Raw genomic sequence first — 18,934 nt, forward strand, 5'->3', positions numbered from 1 at the left:
GTAGAGACGGGGTTTCACCATGTTGGCCAGGATGGTCTCGATCTCTTGACCTCGTGATCCACCCNTATTAGAGACGGGGTTTCACCATGTTGGCCAGGATGGTCTCGATCTCTTGACCTCGTGATCCGCCTACCTTGGCCTTCCAAAGTGCTGGGATTACAGGCGTGAGCCACTGCAAGTGGCCGAATCCTGATTTCTTTACTTTGTCTCAGGTGAGGTTCGACACCTCTGTATGCCTTGATTTCTATGTCTGTGAAATGGGGATAAAGCTCATTCTATAGGGTGCTGGAGATAAGCAAGTAAAGCCTTAGTTTAGGGAGGACATTTAGTGACTGCTCAGGGAATGATGGTGGCCTTGATGATGTCCACGGCACAATCCCGATTTCATACATGAGAAATAGAGGCAGCAAAGAGACTTGGTGGTTAGTTTCAGGGCTTTGCCCTCCAGGAGGGCCAGACCTCCTTACTGTCTTGAGCTGTCTAAAAATACATTGTGAAAGAATTTGCAGTGGGCCAGCCTTCCCCTTTCTCCCTTCCCCAACCTGAGTCCTCTTGGCTCCTTGGAAAGGGGAATTCTGTCCTCTTCCTGGCTTCTGTGGTATTTAGACATGTTGGTGCTGCAAAGGCTACATCGTCTGAATTGCAAAGCATCACCCCTCTGCATTTTCAGAGGAGTTTTGAGGCTGTACCTAGCCACCAGCAATGAGCCTTTCATTTCAGGACGGGTCTTTATTGTCCTGTTGAGTTTTCTGTCCAAACTTCCCCTCCAGGAAAACATAAACCCAAGAGGAAGGGCCGACCCAGGAGGCTTCATTTTTATTCTTTTAGTGGTAACGTCTGGTACAATCAAACCCACGCCAAGGGGATAAAAAAATTCTCTCTGTCGCTCTCTCTTTCTCTTTCTTGCCTTCCTCAAACCATCCAAGCTGTGGAACCCAGCCCTGGACCATTTGCAGGGCCGGCCTCAGCACTTGATGAGGGTGAGAGCCCCGCACAGGCCGTCCCTGGGTTTGAATAAAAAACCACAAGCCATAATACACATAAAATCCTAATGTGCCTTCAAAATTACCTCATCTTTTATTTAGAGGTTATTCCGCCCTTGTCTTTCTTTATCGCTCTTTATATGACTGAAGCGGGTGAGCAGCACCAAATGAGGCCATTGTGGTCGCCGGGCGGAGGGAGTGTTTATAGCCCAACTTTGGCGAGGCAACAAGGCCACAGGAGTGCTTTCATTTCAGCCCCCTCCCCTCCCCAAAGCCAGCTCTTTCTGTTTGGAGGCTGCTATTTCCTTACCAGGTCTGTTTTTTTTTTTTTTTTTTTTTTTTTTTAAATCTTTTTCTTCCATATGTGAATTTTGTTGTATTTCTAAGAGAAAGGGAGGTGGCTTTCTGAGAAGCTGTGATTTTTGAGTAGGCACAAATGCCTGGCAGAGGCTGGGCCCCAATTCTCCCAGGGCCAAAGCCTCAGCCCAGCATTTCCAGCCCAGGTCCTTCCTCTCTGAGCTCAGGATCCTTGACATTTAAAGGCCAAGAGAAGCTATGATTTATACTCAAGCTCAATTTGGAGAAAAGGGTTCGGAGACTGGAGAAATTGCTTTTTGCAGGCTAAAGCAGTGGTTCTCAGACTTTAGTATCCTGTGTGTAAAAGTCCCTTGGAGGGGTCATTGAAATAAAGTACTGAGCCCCGCCCCCAGAGGTTCTGATTCCATTGGTCTGGTTGGGGACAGTGGGGTGGGCAGGGCTAATAGCCTGCATTTCTAAAGAATTTCCAGGCGTTGCACCAAAGGTCAGGATCTAGGACCACACTGGGAAGCGCTGGGCTAGAGGTATCAGTAAATGAAGGTGAGTTGGTGTTTGTGTGTGAAACAGAGAGAGAGAGACTGAGGTACACACACACTCGTCCAAGCAATGACTTTACTTTCCAAAGGGAAGCTTTCTACCTAAGATAAAGATGGGCTTCAATTGTAATGAATTGGATTCCAGATTTTAGCACTGTGCGACCCTACAACCTACAATGAATGCAGCCTGGCTTCTTTCTACAGAGATTTCAAAGAGCTAGCAATTATCAGACTTTGGAAATGCCTTTACCCTTGTCCTGCTGAGAAGCAGATTGTGTCCTTTATGTTTCATAAGTCTTTGAAATTGAAGAAATCTCTAAGGACCTAAAAGCCACGTCTCTAAGCACTATAGCACAATGATTATGAACTCAGATTCCAGGGTCAGAGCAATGGCCTCTGTCTTAGAGATCTTGGGCAAGTTAGAAAACCTCTCTGAGCTTCAGTTCCTTCAGCTGTAGAAAGGGATAAATTAGAATCAACCTCAGAGGGTGTTGTAAGGATTGAATGAAATAAGGCATGTAAAATGTCTTAGCACAGTGCTTGGGACTTGGTTCATTCAACAAAGTATTATTGTTATTATTGCAAGCATGTGCCTGCTCTTCTGAAATTTTTTTTTTTTTTTTTTTAAGATGGGGTTTCACCATTATGGTCAGGCTGGTCTTGAACTCCTGACCTCATGATCCACCTGTCTTGGCCTCCCAAACTGTTGGGATTACAGGTGTGAGCCACCGCTCCTGGCCTCTGAATGTTTTTAAGTTAGTACTTCTTTAGATTCAATGAGTACCTAATAAATACCTGCTATGTGCCAAGCTCTTTTATACTCATTATTTTGTGTAATTATCTGAATTTGTTGAAATAGGTGCATCATTCAATCCTACTGATGAGAAAACTCGTACTCAGAAAGGTTAAGAAATTTGCCTGGGTTATTTAGAAGTTACAAAGCTTTTAAACAGTACACCTGAGATTAAACGGAAACAGACTGGTTCTCTTCCCTCCACAGCACAGATGGAGCTAGAATTTGCTCCTAGCTCTGCCACTGGGGAGCTCTGTAATATTAGGCAACACACCCACATTCTCTGATCCTCATCATGTGGGAAGTGAAAAGACTGGATTATTCATGGGGAAGTAGAAGGTTTCTTGCAGGGGCTCCAATGATAACAGCTAGGGCCCTGACAGGTATTTTACAAATATTTTTACTGGACCTAATCAGGTTTCATCCAAGTCATCCTTAATTCAATAATTTAACAAGTATCTGTTGAGCATCTACTATGTATCCAGCACTATTTTAATTACTGGAAATGGTGCAGTGAAATAAAACAGAGCAGAGCAGGTGCAGTGGCTCGCACCTGTAAACCCAGCACTTTGGGAGGCTGAGGCAGGTAGATCACCTGAGGTCAGGAGTTCGAGACCAGCTGGTCAACATGGTAAAACCTCGTCTCTACTAAAAGTACAAAAATTAGCTGGGTGTGGTGGCGTGCACCTGTAGTCTCAGATACTCGGGAGGGTGAGGCAGGAGAATTGCTTGAACCTGGGAGGCAGAGGTTGCAGTGAGCCAAGATCGGCCAGTTGTACTCCAGCCAGGGTGACAGAGTGAGACCTTATCTCAATTAAAAAAAAAAAAAAGAAAAGAAAAATAAAAGTCCCAGAGGAAAGTCACTTTCCTTTCTGTGTTTATATTCTAGTTGGAGGGGCAGGTGGTAGCGTGTTGGCTATAAACATATAAACACATAACATGTAAACATAGGCAAGTCTCTCAGGAACAGGAAATCGAAGGAGCCAAGCTGCTCCCTTGAAGGCATGCTTAGAATGTTCCAGGAACATCCAGGAAACCAAGATGGCTGGAGTGGAGTGCACGTGAGGAAGAATGGTAGGAGAGCAGAGTGTGCAGGGCCTCATGGTCATGGCACAGATTCTGTTCTTTGCTCTGGAAGGGGAAGCCATTTGTCTGGGTGGAGGATACTCCTCCCTGAGGGGTGTCCTGAGACAATAATTTGAGTGCAACTAGTTTATGTGGAAAGTGATTCCAGGAAGCACCAGAAGAGGAGTGGAGAAGTGAGATGGAAAGAAAAAGAACCCAATAAAAGGGGTAATAACAAGCTGGCTGGGACTGCAAGCAACTGCAGCTCAGTCCTGCAAGGGACCCCTGGGAGACAGTGGAGAGAACGCTTGCAAGTCATCACAACCCAGGGCTGAAGGACCTGTGAAATTTTTTTTTCTTTTTTTTTTTAATTGCATTTTAGGTTTTGGGGTACATGTGAAGAACATGCAAGATAGTTGCATAGGTACACATATGGCAGTGTGATTTGCTGCCTTCCTCCCCTTCACCTATATCTGGCATTTCTCCCCATGCTATCTCTACCCAACTCCCCACCCTCCACTGTCCCTCCCCTATTTCCCCCAACAGACCCCATGGTGTAGTGCTCCCCTCCCTGTGTCCATGTGTTCTCATTGTTCAACACCCGCCTGTGAGTGAGAACATGCGGTGTTTGATTTTCTGCTCTTGTGTCAGTTTGCTGAGAATGATGTTTCCAGGTTCACCCATGTCCCTACAAAGGACATGGACTCATCATTTTTGATGGCTGCATAATATTCCATGGTGTATATATGCCACATTTTTTCTGTCTAGTCTATCATCGATGGGCATTTGGGTTGGTTCCAGGACCTGGGAAATTGATCCGCCAGTTCCCTGACCATTGATGGTTGAAGGTCACGTCCAAAGGTGTTAACCATTATCTGGCTCATCCTGCTTGCCATGGACTTGGCTATGTGCACTTCTCCAGCCAGGAAAAGGGCCCTGAGCCAGAGGGTTGCAGAGCCTAGTTGGCTTGCACAGCTGAATGCAGAATGGATACGGCCAGGGTATTTATGTCTCTGTGACTCCACTGGGAGTTTCTGAGCAAGGGAATGATGTGATCAGACATATTAAATGGATCACTCTAGATGATGTGTTGAGAATAGGTAGGGTGGAGAGAAAGGGAAGAAGCAGGGGGAAATAGCTGAAAAATTATCACAATAATTCATGTCATGGTAACTTGGATCAGATGATTGCAGCCCCAGGTAGTGGAGGTAATACTTTTTGCTCACTTAAAAAAATATATTTTTTTATTTCAATAGATTTTGGAGTACAAGTGGTTTTTGGTCACATGGATGAATTGTATAGTGGTGAATTCTGAAATTTTAGTCTAGCTTACCTTTTGAATGGATTCTGTAAGCTCAAACAAAACTCATAAGTTTTAAGCATAAATGACTGTGTCCACCATAGGGCTAGATAAATTCTTACATGATTTCTTTTCATCTTCTTACATGCTTCGAATTGCAGCCTAGACTTCAATACGATGTATATTCAAACACCATGCAAATTAGCTTATTTGTGCATTGACTCCAGAAAACTCTGTTAGTCTTACTTTGTAGGAGTAAACATCAAATGCTTCTGACAGTGACATTCCAACAACATGCTAAGATTACATCTTCAGAAGATTAAGAATACAAAGAAACACCTTGAATTAGAAAACAGTACATTTTTCTTTATATAAGTAGTGAGTTGAGGGATTTACAACAAGGTAGTAGTTAGTTGTGAATTGCTTGCCTTCAAGGATGACACCAAGCAGGAGATATGTAATAACTATTTGTGGAGCTGAATTGAATCGACTTATAAGAAAGACACAATACTTAAATCCTTTGTTGTGGAGATACCAGCGCTACCTACTGTTTTTAGAAGATTTTCTTGTCTGATACTGCTGTGAAGTAAAGTAGCTAACATTTACTACATGCCTGCTATGTACCAGGGATTTTGCAAGCAGCATTTACATTAAGTTCTGTGGTACCCAGTCTCCAAGATGAGCCCCAGTGATCCTGCCTCCTTCCTGGTGTTCACACTTTGGTGTAGTCCCCTCCCACATTATACCAGGGTGAGTCTATGTGGGAGAATTGATGCTTTCTCACTTTACTTTTCTTTTCTTCCCTTTTTTTTTTTTTTTTTTTGAGATGGAGTTTTGCTGTGTTGCCCAGGCTGGAGTGCAATGGCATGATCTCAGCTCATTGCAACTTCTGCCTCCCAAGCTCAAGTGATGCTCCTGCCTCAGCCTCCTGAGTAGCTGGGATTACAGGCATCCACCACCACGCTCAGCTAATTTTTGTATTTTTATTAGAGATGGGGTTTCATTATGTTGGCCAGGCTGGTCTCAAACTCCTGACCTCAGGTTATCTTCCAGTCTTGGCCTCCCAAAGTGCTAGGATTACAGGTGTGAGCCACCGCACCCGGCCCAGTTTCTCACTTTTCTTTTTGAAGGACAGGGTCTCACTCTTTCACCCAGGCTGGAGTGCCGTGGCATAATTAGGGCTCACTGTAGCCTCAACCTCCTGGGCTCAAGCAATCCTCCCACCTCAGTCTCCTGCGTAGCTGGGACTACAGGGACATTCCACCATGCTTGACTAGTTCTCTTTTTCATAGAGATGAGGCCTCACTATTGTCAGGGCTAGTCTCAAAGTCCTGAACTCAAGCAAACCTCCTGTCTTGACTTGCCAAAGTGCTGGGATTACAGGCATTTGCCATGGCACCAGGCTGGTTTCTCAGATTAGAAATATTTGCAGCCTCCACTGTGTTCCCTCTCTTCCTCTCTTGGATGATTCACTCTGTGGGAAGCTGGCTGCCATGTCATGAGTAGCCCCAAGGTGAAGGCTACATCGTGAGAAACTGAGGCCTCCAGCTAGAAGCCAGGCGAATGAGTTTGAAAACAAATCCTCCAGCCCAATCCAGCCTTCAGATGACTGCAGTCCCAGGTGACAGTGTGACTGAGGACTCACGAGGAGCCCTGAGCCAGAACCGCCCTGCTCATCCACGCTCACTCCTGATCTTTGGAACATGAGTGAGTTAAAAACGTGCTTGTTGTTTTAAGTCATTAAATTTGGGGTCAGTTTGTGTTACACAGCAAAGATAATTAATACAATTCCCATAATAGTTCTTTGGAAAGGAATATTGTTTTCTATATTTTTACAATAGAGAAAAGCAAAGCTCACAGGGTGAAGTATAGAAGACTCATATAATTTATTGTTTGAACTGGGACATTTTGAGCATTAAAGAGGTATTCTTGTTAATTACACTGGAACAGCAGGTGTAAACTCGGACAGTCCCTGATTCCTGGCAGGGTATGAGGAATCATCACTTTACTTACATAATCTAACTGAGACCTTCAGCCACCAAGTATCAGACTTGGGACTGGTCTGAAGTATGTCAGTTTCCAGAATATACGGCTTCCACTGTCTCAAGCTGTTTCCCTGGTTATACCCTAAGCACATACCCAGGGATAGTAAAACTCCAGACACAATAAGCGATATACGCGCAGTGTAAATACATCTTGATAACTACATATACAGGTATATAATTACAGGAAACAAACAGGGATCAATACTGGGTTATTTTCGTCTATGTGTCTTTGTGTGTATTCTACAATAATAGAGGAATGTATTTTTTTTTTTTTTCTTTTGAGACAGAGTCTTGCTCTGTCACTAGGCTGGAGTGCAGTGGTGTAATCTTGGCTCACTGCAACATCCACCTCCCAGGTTCAAGTGATTCTCCTGCCTCAGACTCCCGAGTAGCTGGGATTACAGGCATGTACCACCACGCCCAGCTAACTTTTGTATTTTTAGTAGAGACGGATTTCACCATGTTGGCCAGGACAGTCTCAATCTCTTGATCTCCTAATCCGCCTGCCTCAGCCTTCCAAAGTGTTAGGATTACAGGTGTGAGCCACTGTTCCCGGCCAATGCATTCTTTATAAAAACAAAAATCTCTGCAAAATAATGGGTGAAGAGCTGTTGGCCAAAGGCTTGGATGAGCTGCATGCATGCAGATATCTGAGGCAGGTAAGCTGCAGTTTAGAACTTGTCAGGATGAGTCACAAACTAATGACCAATCACCCTTGTAAAACATTCGTGTTTCCTTCTCTGGTTAGGTCTGTGTTGGCAAAAAAGAAGCTGAAGGCCGAGAAATTTCCCAGGGAATTTAACACAGGTAGTTCTAGGATGAAAAATCCTATCACATTAGTGCAAAACTAATTGCGGTTTTTGTCATTACTTTTAACAGCAAATACAGCAATTACTTTTGCACCAATCTAATGCTGTCTAAGCCTACAACACATACAATTGTCTGAGGACTTCAGGCAAATAAGAGCTGCTTTTTCTTTGTATTTCTGTCTCCCTACTGTGTCTGTTTTCTTGCTTCCTTCTTCTCTTTTTTTCCTCTCCCCCTTTGTCTCTCTTCTTTTCTCCTTTCCTTCTGTCTTTTCTTTCTTTCTCTCTTCTCTCCTTCCCCATCTGCTTTTTTCATTCATTATTCCACAATTATTTACTGGACTTCTACCATGTACCAGGAATTATGCTAGATGCTAGAAATCCTATTCATTCCTTCAAACAATATTCAGCCTAGGCACTATTCAAAGCATTGAATATTCTATTTTTTTTTTTTTTTTTTTTTGAGACGGAGTTTCGCTCTTTTTCTCAGGCTGGAGTACAATGGCGCGATCTCGGCTCACCGCAACCTCCACCTCCCGGGTTCACGCAATTCTCCTGCCTCAGCCTCCCGAGTAGCTGGGACTGCAGGCACGCGCCACCACGCCCAGCTAATTTTTGTATTTTTAGTAGAGACGGGGTTTCACCATGTTGACCAGGATGGTCTCGATCTCTTGACCTCGTGATCCACCCGCCTCGGCCTCCCAAAGTGCTGGGATTACAGGCTTGAGCCACCGCGCCCGGCCTGAGCTATTCAAAGCATTGAGTAGCGTTAGTAATCACAAGCTAAACAGACAAAAATTCCAGCCCCTCTTGAAGCTGCAGTGAGGGGTTATGGACAGTAACCAAAGTAGATAAATAAAGCACATAGCATGGTAGATGGTGATACAGTCTCTAGAGAAAAGCAAGGTGGAGAAGGGACATAGGAATGGCAGTGTGCTTAGAGTGTGGGCTTTGGTTTTAAGTGGCTGGTTAGGGAAGCTCTCACTGCGAGGACAGGAGGAGGTGTGGGAGATGGTCACATAAATAACTGCGGGAGGGGGTATTCCAGAAGCAAGGACAGCAGTGCACAGGCCTCGTATGTTCAAATAGCAGGGAGGAGTCTGGTGTAGCCGGAGAACAGCCAATGAGGAGGCAGGTTGCAGGAGATAGAGCCAGAGAGCTAATGGTGGGCAGGAGGGTCAGGATGAAGATTGCCTAGATTCTTGTAGGTCAGGAGAAGCGCTTTGACTTTGAGTCTGAGTGAGGTGCAAGCCAGTGGAGGCTTTTTGAGCAAGGGAGTGACACCAACCGATTTGCAGTTTACAGGTTTTCTCTGGCTTTTTAGTGAATAAGGGTTCAGTTCTCTCTCTTTTTTTGTTTTTTGTTTTCTTGTTTTTGTTTTTGAGACAGAGTATCTCTCTGTTGCCCAGGCTGGAGTGCAGTGGCATAATCTCAGCTCACTGCAACCTCTGCCTCCTGGGTTCAAGTGATCCTCCTGCCTCAGTCTCCCAAATAGCTGGGATTACAAGCGTGTGCCACCATGCATGGCTATTTTTTGTTTAGTAGAGATGGGGTTTCACCATGTTGACCAGGCTGGTCTCTAACTCCTGACCTCAAGTGATCCACCTGTCTTGGCTTCCCAAAGTGCTGGGATTACAGGCGTGAGCCACCGTGCCTGACCAAAAGTTCAGCTCTCTAAGAGCTCAGCCCTGGAAACATTTATGAATGTGAAATAAAATGCTACAGATGCACGATAGAATTTGTGTCAGGGATGGGAGCATGAAGGAGAGCACTTGTGCCTGGACTGGAACCCACTTGAAGGAGGTGTCAGGAAATACTTCATAGACATGGTATCATTTGAGCTGAGGCTTGAAAGATGAATGTAACTTATTTATCAAGGGAGAGGGGAAAGGGCAGTCCAGGAGGAAGCATCTGCATAATTGGAGGTGAGGAGGCTTGAGACAGTACGGCATCCTGGGAGAACAGCCACAAGCAGGACTGGAGCAAGGAGAGTCCAGATCGAGAGAGAGTCCAGAAAGGTCTGGAAGGACCCTGTAGTCCCAGGAAACTCCAGGAAAGAGAAACTGGGGGTTCTTGAGTGAGGTCTAGTAGAGAAGAATGTGATTAGATTATCGTCATGGCTGGAGTGCGACAAGGTTTAACCTGTATAGCTGTCACCTTTCCAGCAGCCCCACAAATTGCCAGGAAATGGTTTGAGGAGTGTGATTTAGCTAAGGCAGGATGCTTTCTGGCTTTGCAGCTCCTCCCCTGTGAGAAGTGCTGGGAGCTGATACAGGACTCAGGAATGAGCCTCTCATCAGGCACCAGGCTTGCTGTGTGCGGGCTCCTCCAGCCCAGCTGTTGCCCTGGCAGCTCCGTGACCACATGTCTCTACTCAGACACGGATCAGAACTGGGAGAAAAAGGGAAGGTAGTACCGTCTATCTCTCTCAGCCTGGGGTCTTTCAGGGTCTGCCCCAAGGAGCAGGAAATTGGTGCCCCCAGAGCCTCTTACTCAGGAGATGGCTGCTGTATGCATGGCCTGGGAAACACTAAGAGCCCTGAGGGCACAGAGTGCGGACAATAGGTGACAGCAAATAAAGAAGCATATTAGCAATGCCTGTGCTGTCTAGTAATGAGAACGCCATGAAAATAGCAACACCACAGGGACAGGGGCTGCACAGTGGGAAGAATGAGGGGTGACCATGTTGAAGAAACTGTTTCAGCACAGGAGAGAGCAGGGCAATGGTGTGGGGTGGGAATGCTCTTGGGTGGGCTTCCAAAGCAGTGAGGTCGGTGTGGCTGTCATGAGGCATGGAGAGTTGGGGAAGAGGAAGGGAGGTACCTGAGTTACCTGGGGCCACGTCACCTAGGACCTGGCGGGCTGTGGTAGGGAATTGGGATGTTTCTCTAAGCAGAAGATTTTGAGCTGGGAAGATGCGATTGGATTTACGTTGTAGGGGCAATGGAGACTAGGGAATTGAACGGGAAGCAGGGAGGACAGGAGGTGGTGGCTGTAGAGGTCTGGAGGCTGGGACACAGCCAGGAGGGGTGGACAGAGCTGCGTCAGATTAGGCCCACATTTTGAAGGGGATCTCAATGGCTGTGAGAGGGGCTATCCCATCCCACCAATATTCACTGTGCTCCTTCCATCAGGATACAGAGATGAGACTGTGTGATTCCTGTCCTCAAGGAGGTTACATTCTCCTGGGGAGAGACACATAGCAAAACAGGCCACCAAGGCAACTCCAAGAAGTGATGAGAGCCCAGAGGGCATCTCACCAAGAGAGGGCCAGGAAGGGTCTCACAGAGCAAACAGCAATTGGGCTGAGTCTTGAGGAAGTAGGAGCTTGCTCAACAGGTAGGAAGCAGAGCAGGAAGGGGATGGCTGGCAAAGGCACGGTTGCTGGTTCAGTGATATCGTTCCCTCTGGGGAATCTGGGAAGGCCGAGCCTGACTGTGGTTTCTGATGGGATTGCCAGTGACTGGCTCCAGAAAGATTATTTGGTGGATAAAAAAAAAATGAATGATATATTTGGAAAACTACAAGTTAGCCTCTAAGGTGGAGCCTAAAATGTGATAAGGGCATGGCAGGGTACCTCCAGGTTCTCACTGTAGAGGTGGAGGGGCTCTGGAGCGTGACTGAGGGGTCTGTGAAGCTGTGTTTGCACAGTCCTCTGCATACGATTTGGAAACAGCTGACAGTGCACATCCAAGAATGAGGGTGCTGCTAATGGAGGCCATGAGAGTCACCACTCCCTAAACTTGCTCCTTGGTCTCCCTCTTTGAGCTTGGAAATAAATCTGCAGAGACTAAGGTTGGGTGGGGCAGTGTCTGCCTTGTTAATGAGTTTGGACCAGGACAAACAGGGAGCTCTTGACAGGGTTCCTGCAGATGAGTGTGAAGTTCTGGTGAGCTCTTTAGGGTGTTCACTCTGGAGTGTTGAGGGAGACAGAGTAGAAGAGACAAGAGGATGACTAGAAGGCTGTTGCAAAACTCTATTATGATCTTCCCTTTGTAAAACCTTTGGAACATACCCCAGAATACACTAGAAAATTTGGAAAAGTGGGCAATGGAGAAAGGACAGGAAGTAGGTCCCAGAGTCTGCAGTAGCTCTGCAGCACCCTGGGCAAGCACTGCCTCCCTGCCAAGATTCACGCTGGGTTCTCTCGGCAGCTCCCTAGGAATTGACCCAAGGCGAGTTCCCGGGGTAGAAGGTGCAACCTGGGTGTGTGCTGATTTCCTTGTGAAGGCTGCGGCTTCCCCTCAGGCTCACCCTCAGATGCTGAGTAATCTGCAGGCTGCAATCTGCCCATGAAAGAACTCTTGCAACACATTGTGTGAGGATCCCAGGTAAACAGCTAGTGTGTGTGCCCAGAGCTGTTCGTACATCTGTCTTCTGGGGAAGCCTCCCTCCCCGCTGGCCTTCGGGCTGTGCCTCCACCCTGCCTCCATCTTGTTCTCTTAGGCTGTCCTGTCCTTCCCTGGGAACCAGGTCAGGAGCCCTGCTGGCAGGTGTCCTAGAGCATGAATCAGGCCCCTGCAAGAAGAAGGCGGGAGATCTTGGCTGAGACCAGGCAGGAAGGTTTATTAGATGATGTATCTGGTCAATAGCCAATCTATTAAACTCCCCTGAGAGAATTAGGAACCTTCTTAAGATGGGTCATCTCTTTGTGGGAGAAGTTTAGGTAACTGGAAACCACATTTTGGTCAAGAATGACTCAGTTAATTTTTCCATGCCTTCAGTGAGAATTTAATTTTACACAGGTGGGTGATTTCGGAGTGGTTGGTGAAAGCTGCTGGCTGTCTTTTTGTCTGGCAGAGCAGAATGGCAATTTATCCCTTTAGTTGGCTCAAGATTTGGGTGGATGGACTTTCCAAGGCAAATTAATTTATTTATTTATGCTGAGCCTTGGGTTAATGCTTTCAAATGGCTTGTCTCGGAGACCTGATAACCTGCTGACTGGCTTTCTCCTTCTAGACTTGTGTTGATTTGATTCAACAGACTCTCATGAAGCACCTACATGTGCCGGTCATTGTGATAAATCTGGGGCTTATACAGGGACAAAAACTCAGTCCTTGCTCCTGGAGAGTTAGCTCATGGTATAATACTGGACTCAGATATAAACGAACACACAGAACTGATGGTGTCATGTGGCATGCTGAAGGCCCAGGGAAGAAAGAATTCATTCTGTTGGTTAAGGCGGGGGGGATCAAGGGGACTTCCTGGAGGAAGCAAAATCTTAGATGAGTCTGCAAGGATAAATAGGAATGAATACTTGCCAACTCTGATGGAGTTGATGATCTTAGGGTTGGCTTCTTGTCATTCTGGCTTTTAATATGAATGATTAATTCATTTGTAATATTTAATTAAAAAGAAGAAAGCATTCACAAGCATCGTAAGTGAATTTATCTCTGATTTCTTAGTAATTTCCCCTTCTACACCCTGCTAATAAGACACCTGTTTTTTGCCCTTTATGAAGTGGTCCACAGTGTGAAAAATTTGAAAAACCCTAAAGAATGAATAGCTCTTCAGTAAACGAATTGGAACAGCATATTGGGCGTAAGGTCAAGGTGTTGACCTACGTAATTCTTTTGACGTTTTTGGTTTTAAAATTATTATGACTCCTCCAAGGCAGGGACTGCTTTCATAGTTCATCTCTCTATCTTCAAAAGTCAGCCCAGCAACTGTCTCTTACCCCACAGATGTGGAACCAATGCAGGGTTGTCCTCGTGATTCTTTTTCCGAAGTGGAACACTGAGGCCACAGCTTGTATGTCGTGTGTGGACTTTTCAGCATATTCTTCTCCGGCCCAGAAGTCTGCATCCTTCTTGTCTGTCGCAATAATATAAAGGTTGGAATTTTCAAAGTCTTTCCAGACCAACCTTTCTAATTATTTGGCTAGGACCCTTGGAAGGGTTTGCCAACTTGCTTTACTTTCTTTGTTTTTGATTGAAGCTATTCAGAGCTGTACATGAAGAGAAGTCCCAGAGAGGAATGCCGGGCCCAGCCAGTACTGTTCTGAAGATACTCCGCCTCATGGAGATAACCACTTTGAAGGAAGAAAAGAAGATCTGGTCCTCACCCATCTCAGTGTCCATCAGATCTTTTTTTTTTTTTTTTTTTTTTTTTTTTTTTTTTTTTAATTTTTTATAAGCCTAAGGCACCTGGTATTCCTAGGCGGCCTCCCATCCAAGTACTAACAGGCCCGACCCTGCTTGGCTTCTGAGATCAGAAGAGATCAGGCACGTTCAGGGTGGTATGGCTGTAGACTCCATCAGATCTTATAGATGCTCCAGGAATCAGCCATGATTCTCCTCTTTGCTACCATCTTGTATGTTGGGCTTTGTAGAAGCTAGATGTTTTCTAAAAGAATGGCAGACAAGGAAAGGTCTGCAGCTTGCCATTGATAGTGTCTTTACCAACAGATCTGTGTGGAGCTGAGAGGGGAGAAAGGAAATCAGAGAGTGGATGGGCTATTAGAGTTCAACCCATAATGGTGCTTTCAGTATAGAATTTATAAGGCAACCTGCATGCTGGGCTCTGTGCTAGGCACTAGGGGTACATCTATGAGATATGACCCCAGTTCCCACAGTCCTACAGTCTAATAGGGGAGACAGAAACGTCAATAGGCAGATGCGGCAGATGGCAAGTGCGGGGGTATGAAACAACAGGCATAAGCCACGGTGTTCTCTGGGACTTCTGAGCTGAGTCCTAAAGTAATTACGGTAATCTGTCATGGGCGGTGGGCGTGGGTAGAAGGTGCTCCAGGAAGCATGATCAAAAGCAGAGAGCTAAGGAGAGAGAGAAGGAAGAAATAAGTGAGATTCAACAAAGAGGAGGGGAGCAATGAGGAGCCATGTAGGACCAGGCAAAGGCAAATTGTTCAGGACTAAATGTGACAGTAGGGCAGGTTTTTGAGGGTATCCGCTCCGCTTACAGAGGGAAGATTCTCTATGGAGGCCTTTCAGTGAGGGTGGGCAAATATGCTACTTCTTGAGGCAGCCACTTTTCACTACTGAGCACCTCTGGCTTTAGCAAGTTCTGAGTGGGAATACTTTCTTCTATTTCTAAGCCATTCAGCAAATATCAAGGTGCTTTCCCATATATTGGTCATCTTAAGCAACCTGAGTGGACATGTAGAGTAAGAGGTAATGAGGTAAGCACTCACTAAAACTAAAACTCACTTAGCCTCACTGAGCCTCAGTCTTCCTATCTGTGAAATGGGGATAATGACCCTTGCCTCACCTGGTGGGCAAGGTCTAAATAAAATAATTGTAGTTAGGTTCATAGTAGGTTCTTTCTTTTTTTTTTTTTTTTTTTGAGACAGAGTTTCGCTCTTGTTACCCAGGCTGGAGTGCAATGGCGCGATCTCGGCTCACCACAACCTCCGCCTCCTGGGTTCAGGCAATTCTCCTGCCTCAGCCAGGACTACAGGCACGCACCACCATGCCCAGCTAATTTTTTGTATTTTTAGTAGAGATGGGATTTCACCATGTTGACCAGGATGGTCTCGATCTCTTGACCTTGTGATCCACCCGCCTCAGCCTCCCAAAGTGCTGGGATTACAGGCGTGAGCCACCGCGCCCGGCCAGTAGGTTCTTTCTTACCTACCACTGTGCACCTGATGCTGTTGCTATCCCAGTGGGATATATCCAGTGGGGTTATGGGTATGACATTTCATAACCTCACCATCACTTGTATCAGGAGGTTTGTCCTAAGTTCCCCCACGAAGCTTCCTGGATGAGGCATCTAGTGGCATCCCCCAGTTTGAGTGTGGGGTTTTGGTAAACTAGTCCTTATGTATACCTGTCAGGTGGCGGTACTGTCTTTATGACAGGCTCATAGCTGAATCTGGAAGGTAAGTGCTCGGGGCCAGTATGATATGTTTTCTGTAGGATTCAAAGTTCCCTTGCTGTTTCTGCTGACTTTGTGTCCACCCAGGTGTTCTCTATCCCAACCTATCTATTATGTTCACCAGCTTTAATTTGTCTCCTCAACTCTGTTTTTGTATTTTGAAATGATCTTTCTCTTAACCTACATTCCTCTGGTCCCCAAACTCTACCTGCTTCTTTGTTTTTTTTTCCTAGTGTCATCTACATTTTCTTCATTAGATTATAGCCTTCGTCATTTGTATCCTTGGAATAAATAATTTTTCTATCATATCCTTGTTTGAACCTTTTCACATTTGACTTCAGACATCACCCATCTCCATCTGACTTCTCTCTTCACTTTTCCATCTTTCCATACTGGCTGAATGTCTACTGAGCAAGGGGCTCTGTGAAGAGCATTCAAAGATGACTGAGGCACAGTCTTGTGGGTAGAGAGAGAGACAATTAGAACACACCCTGGAGAGTGTTAGGTGAGGGAAGCAGAGGTTACAGGAGTCCTGAGGTCTTAGCTGAGGACCTGGGATAGGTTTGAGAGAGGATGCTGAGCTCATGTAGGTGAGGAATTCTCTGATGTGAAGGAAAAGAGGTGGGGGACAGCAGCTTGGAGACTATATTACTTTTCCTGGGGTGGCCATACCAAAGTACCACAAACTGGATGGCTTAAAACATCAGAAATGACAGTTGACAGTTGACAGTTCTAGAGCATAGATGTCCAAAGTCAAGATGTTGGCCCTGGAGTCATGCTCCTTCTGAAGGTTTCGGGGGTGACTGTGTTTAATGCCCTTTTCTTAGCTCCTGCCCTTTTCTTTTCTGGAACCATCCTTGGCCTTCCTTGGCTTGTGGATGCATCACTTCAGTCTCTGCCTCTGTTTTCACATGGCCCTCTTCCCTGTGTATCTGTCTCCGTGGTGCTTTTCTTCTTATAAGGACACAAGTCATATTGGATTAAAGCCTATTCTAATTCAGGATAACCACATCTTAACTTGATTAAAGACCCTATTTCCAAATAAGGTCACATTTGCAGGTCCTGGGTGTTAGGGCTTCAGCATAATTTTTTGGGAGATGCAGTTTAACTCATAAGAGAAATCTTGCAGATAAATCATTTTGGCTGGAGCACAGAGTTATGTGGTGGGTTATCAAGAACATGGGATTTTAGAATCTTAGCTTCTTGGCTGATCTTTGGGAATTAACATACAGGAGAGCAGGTTTAGAAGCGACAGTAACAGAGGCTGGTCTTCTGGGAATGACGTGATAGTCTTCAGCCAGGCTTTCTCTTTCTAGCGAGGCCCCAGCCTGGAGTTCAAAGAGAGTCAGGGTGCTTCTGGTCTTCTTGTTTGCCTCCTGTCTCCTGCTACTTGTAATGAAATTCAGAGCAGTTAGAGATTTTCTTTCTCATCCCTGGAATGATGCTTCTCCTGCCAGCCCTATCAGGCTGCTGTGTTGATGTTATCTGGGAGAGACCATAGTTACTATGAGGAAGAAGGCAGGAGAGAAATGGAATTCATGCAGATCAAACCTGAGTAATCAGAAGACGTTACTGAGGCTTGATGATGCTGTTCAGAGTGTATTTCCCTTGAAATGCTTCTTGAAAGACAGCAGCTTAAACAAAAGGGCAAGATGCGATTCACAGACATAACATTTCAGAGAGAATGTAGGTACAGCTAAGCAGAGCTAAGCAGTGACAGAAGGAGAAAATGTGTCTGAAGAAAAATATTCTTCATTACAGATTTGAAAGAAAAAAAAACCATCAAATCCCTCTGCCTTGTGGGCCTTACAGGAGGTAAACTTTCTTTACAAACTGTGTGTTTGTGTTGAGTGACTAAGAGTTCAGGGACAAGTTCAAACATACCTCAGTTCAATTTAAAAGTAAGTGTGATAACATTGGAGGAAATTTATAATAAAATGTCACTCTTTACATAACACCATTTTCTCTGGAATTCAAAACATCCATTGTTTAAAAGTGACAGAGCAACTACCATCTAGTTTGCTGAACGACCTTCTTTATAGCATCGTAGTATTAGAAATGGCTTCAGAAGGAATCACGCAACTGCATTTATCTGGGAGGAGAAAAAGGCAGGTAGTATTTATTTTGGGGTGTGGTAGGGGATGTCCCCTAGCTAGGATCCTAGAAGTCAGCGTCAGGTATGAGAACAAGAAACATTCATTTATTCGATACATACTCATTGATTCCTTACTATGTGCTGGTATTATGTGGCAGTATGAATAATCTCATCTGTTAAATAAAGATACTTGTATCTGCTTTCAGCATTGTGGTGTTTGTCATTAACAGTCACGTGTTGCCGGTTGATGGGGACTTGTTCCAAGAAACGTGTTATCAGGCAATTTTGCCACTGTGGAAACGTTATAGAGAGTACAGTACTTACAAAAACCTGGGTGCGTTAGGTTACTACACATCTAGGCTATAGGGTAAAGCCCATTGCTCCTGGGTTACAAACCTGTACAGCATGTTACTGACTGGATACTGCAGGCAATTGTAACAAATCACCGGCAACAGAAAATTTTCAGCCGTGTTATTATCTTACAGCACCACTGTTGTGTATGCAGCCTGTTGACCAAAACCTCACGTGGTTCGTGACCATATTTATATAGTACTAAGTGCGAGGCATTGAATTGTGCCAAGTGTCAGGGCTGAATGAGCTCATTCAATGTTTCCAATAAGTCTATGAGGTAGTTGCTGATATCTCCCCTACTTTACAGATGAGGAAACTGAGGCACAGAGATAAGGAATGTGAATTTATTTATTTATTTATTTATTTTAATCTTTTTAAAAATTGTACTTTAGATTCTGGGGTACACGTGCAGATCATGCAAGAGTGTTGCATAGGTACATTCACGGCAAGGTGTCTTGCTGCGTCCATCCCCCCCATATTTATTTATTTTTTATAACAGGTAGGAGATAAGTGTTGAAGAGACACTGGATGACTGAAAACTCACTTGGTTTGATTTACTTATGTGAAAAATGGATTTCAGGAAGGCAGAGGATGCAAGCACAGAGGCAGAGAAACTGGTGGATGTGTGGATTGAGTGACTTAATGTGTGTAAAATGTCTAGAATGGTCACTGTGTAAGTACTTGCTATTGTTGTTGTTCTTATTGTTGTTGTAAGCAGTCAGAATGGTCTAAGTCAGTGGTCAGCAAACTTTTTCTATACAGAGCCAGATGGAAATAATTTAAGATTTTTATGCTATTAGGTCTCT

At 45.1% G+C, this 18,934-nt stretch overlaps 1 pseudogene; it reads right to left on the reverse strand.

The window, feature by feature from the left end:
* Nucleotides 1-13,980: 13,980 nt before the first annotated feature.
* Nucleotides 13,981-14,098, reverse strand: LOC119467365 (annotated as a pseudogene).
* Between the last annotated feature and the right edge of the window lie 4,836 nt (nucleotides 14,099-18,934).

The sequence above is a fragment of the Cebus imitator genome, unplaced genomic scaffold (genome assembly GCF_001604975.1).
Source record: "Cebus imitator isolate Cc_AM_T3 unplaced genomic scaffold, Cebus_imitator-1.0 Scaffold13, whole genome shotgun sequence".
In the NCBI taxonomy this organism is placed as follows: domain Eukaryota; kingdom Metazoa; phylum Chordata; class Mammalia; order Primates; family Cebidae; genus Cebus; species Cebus imitator.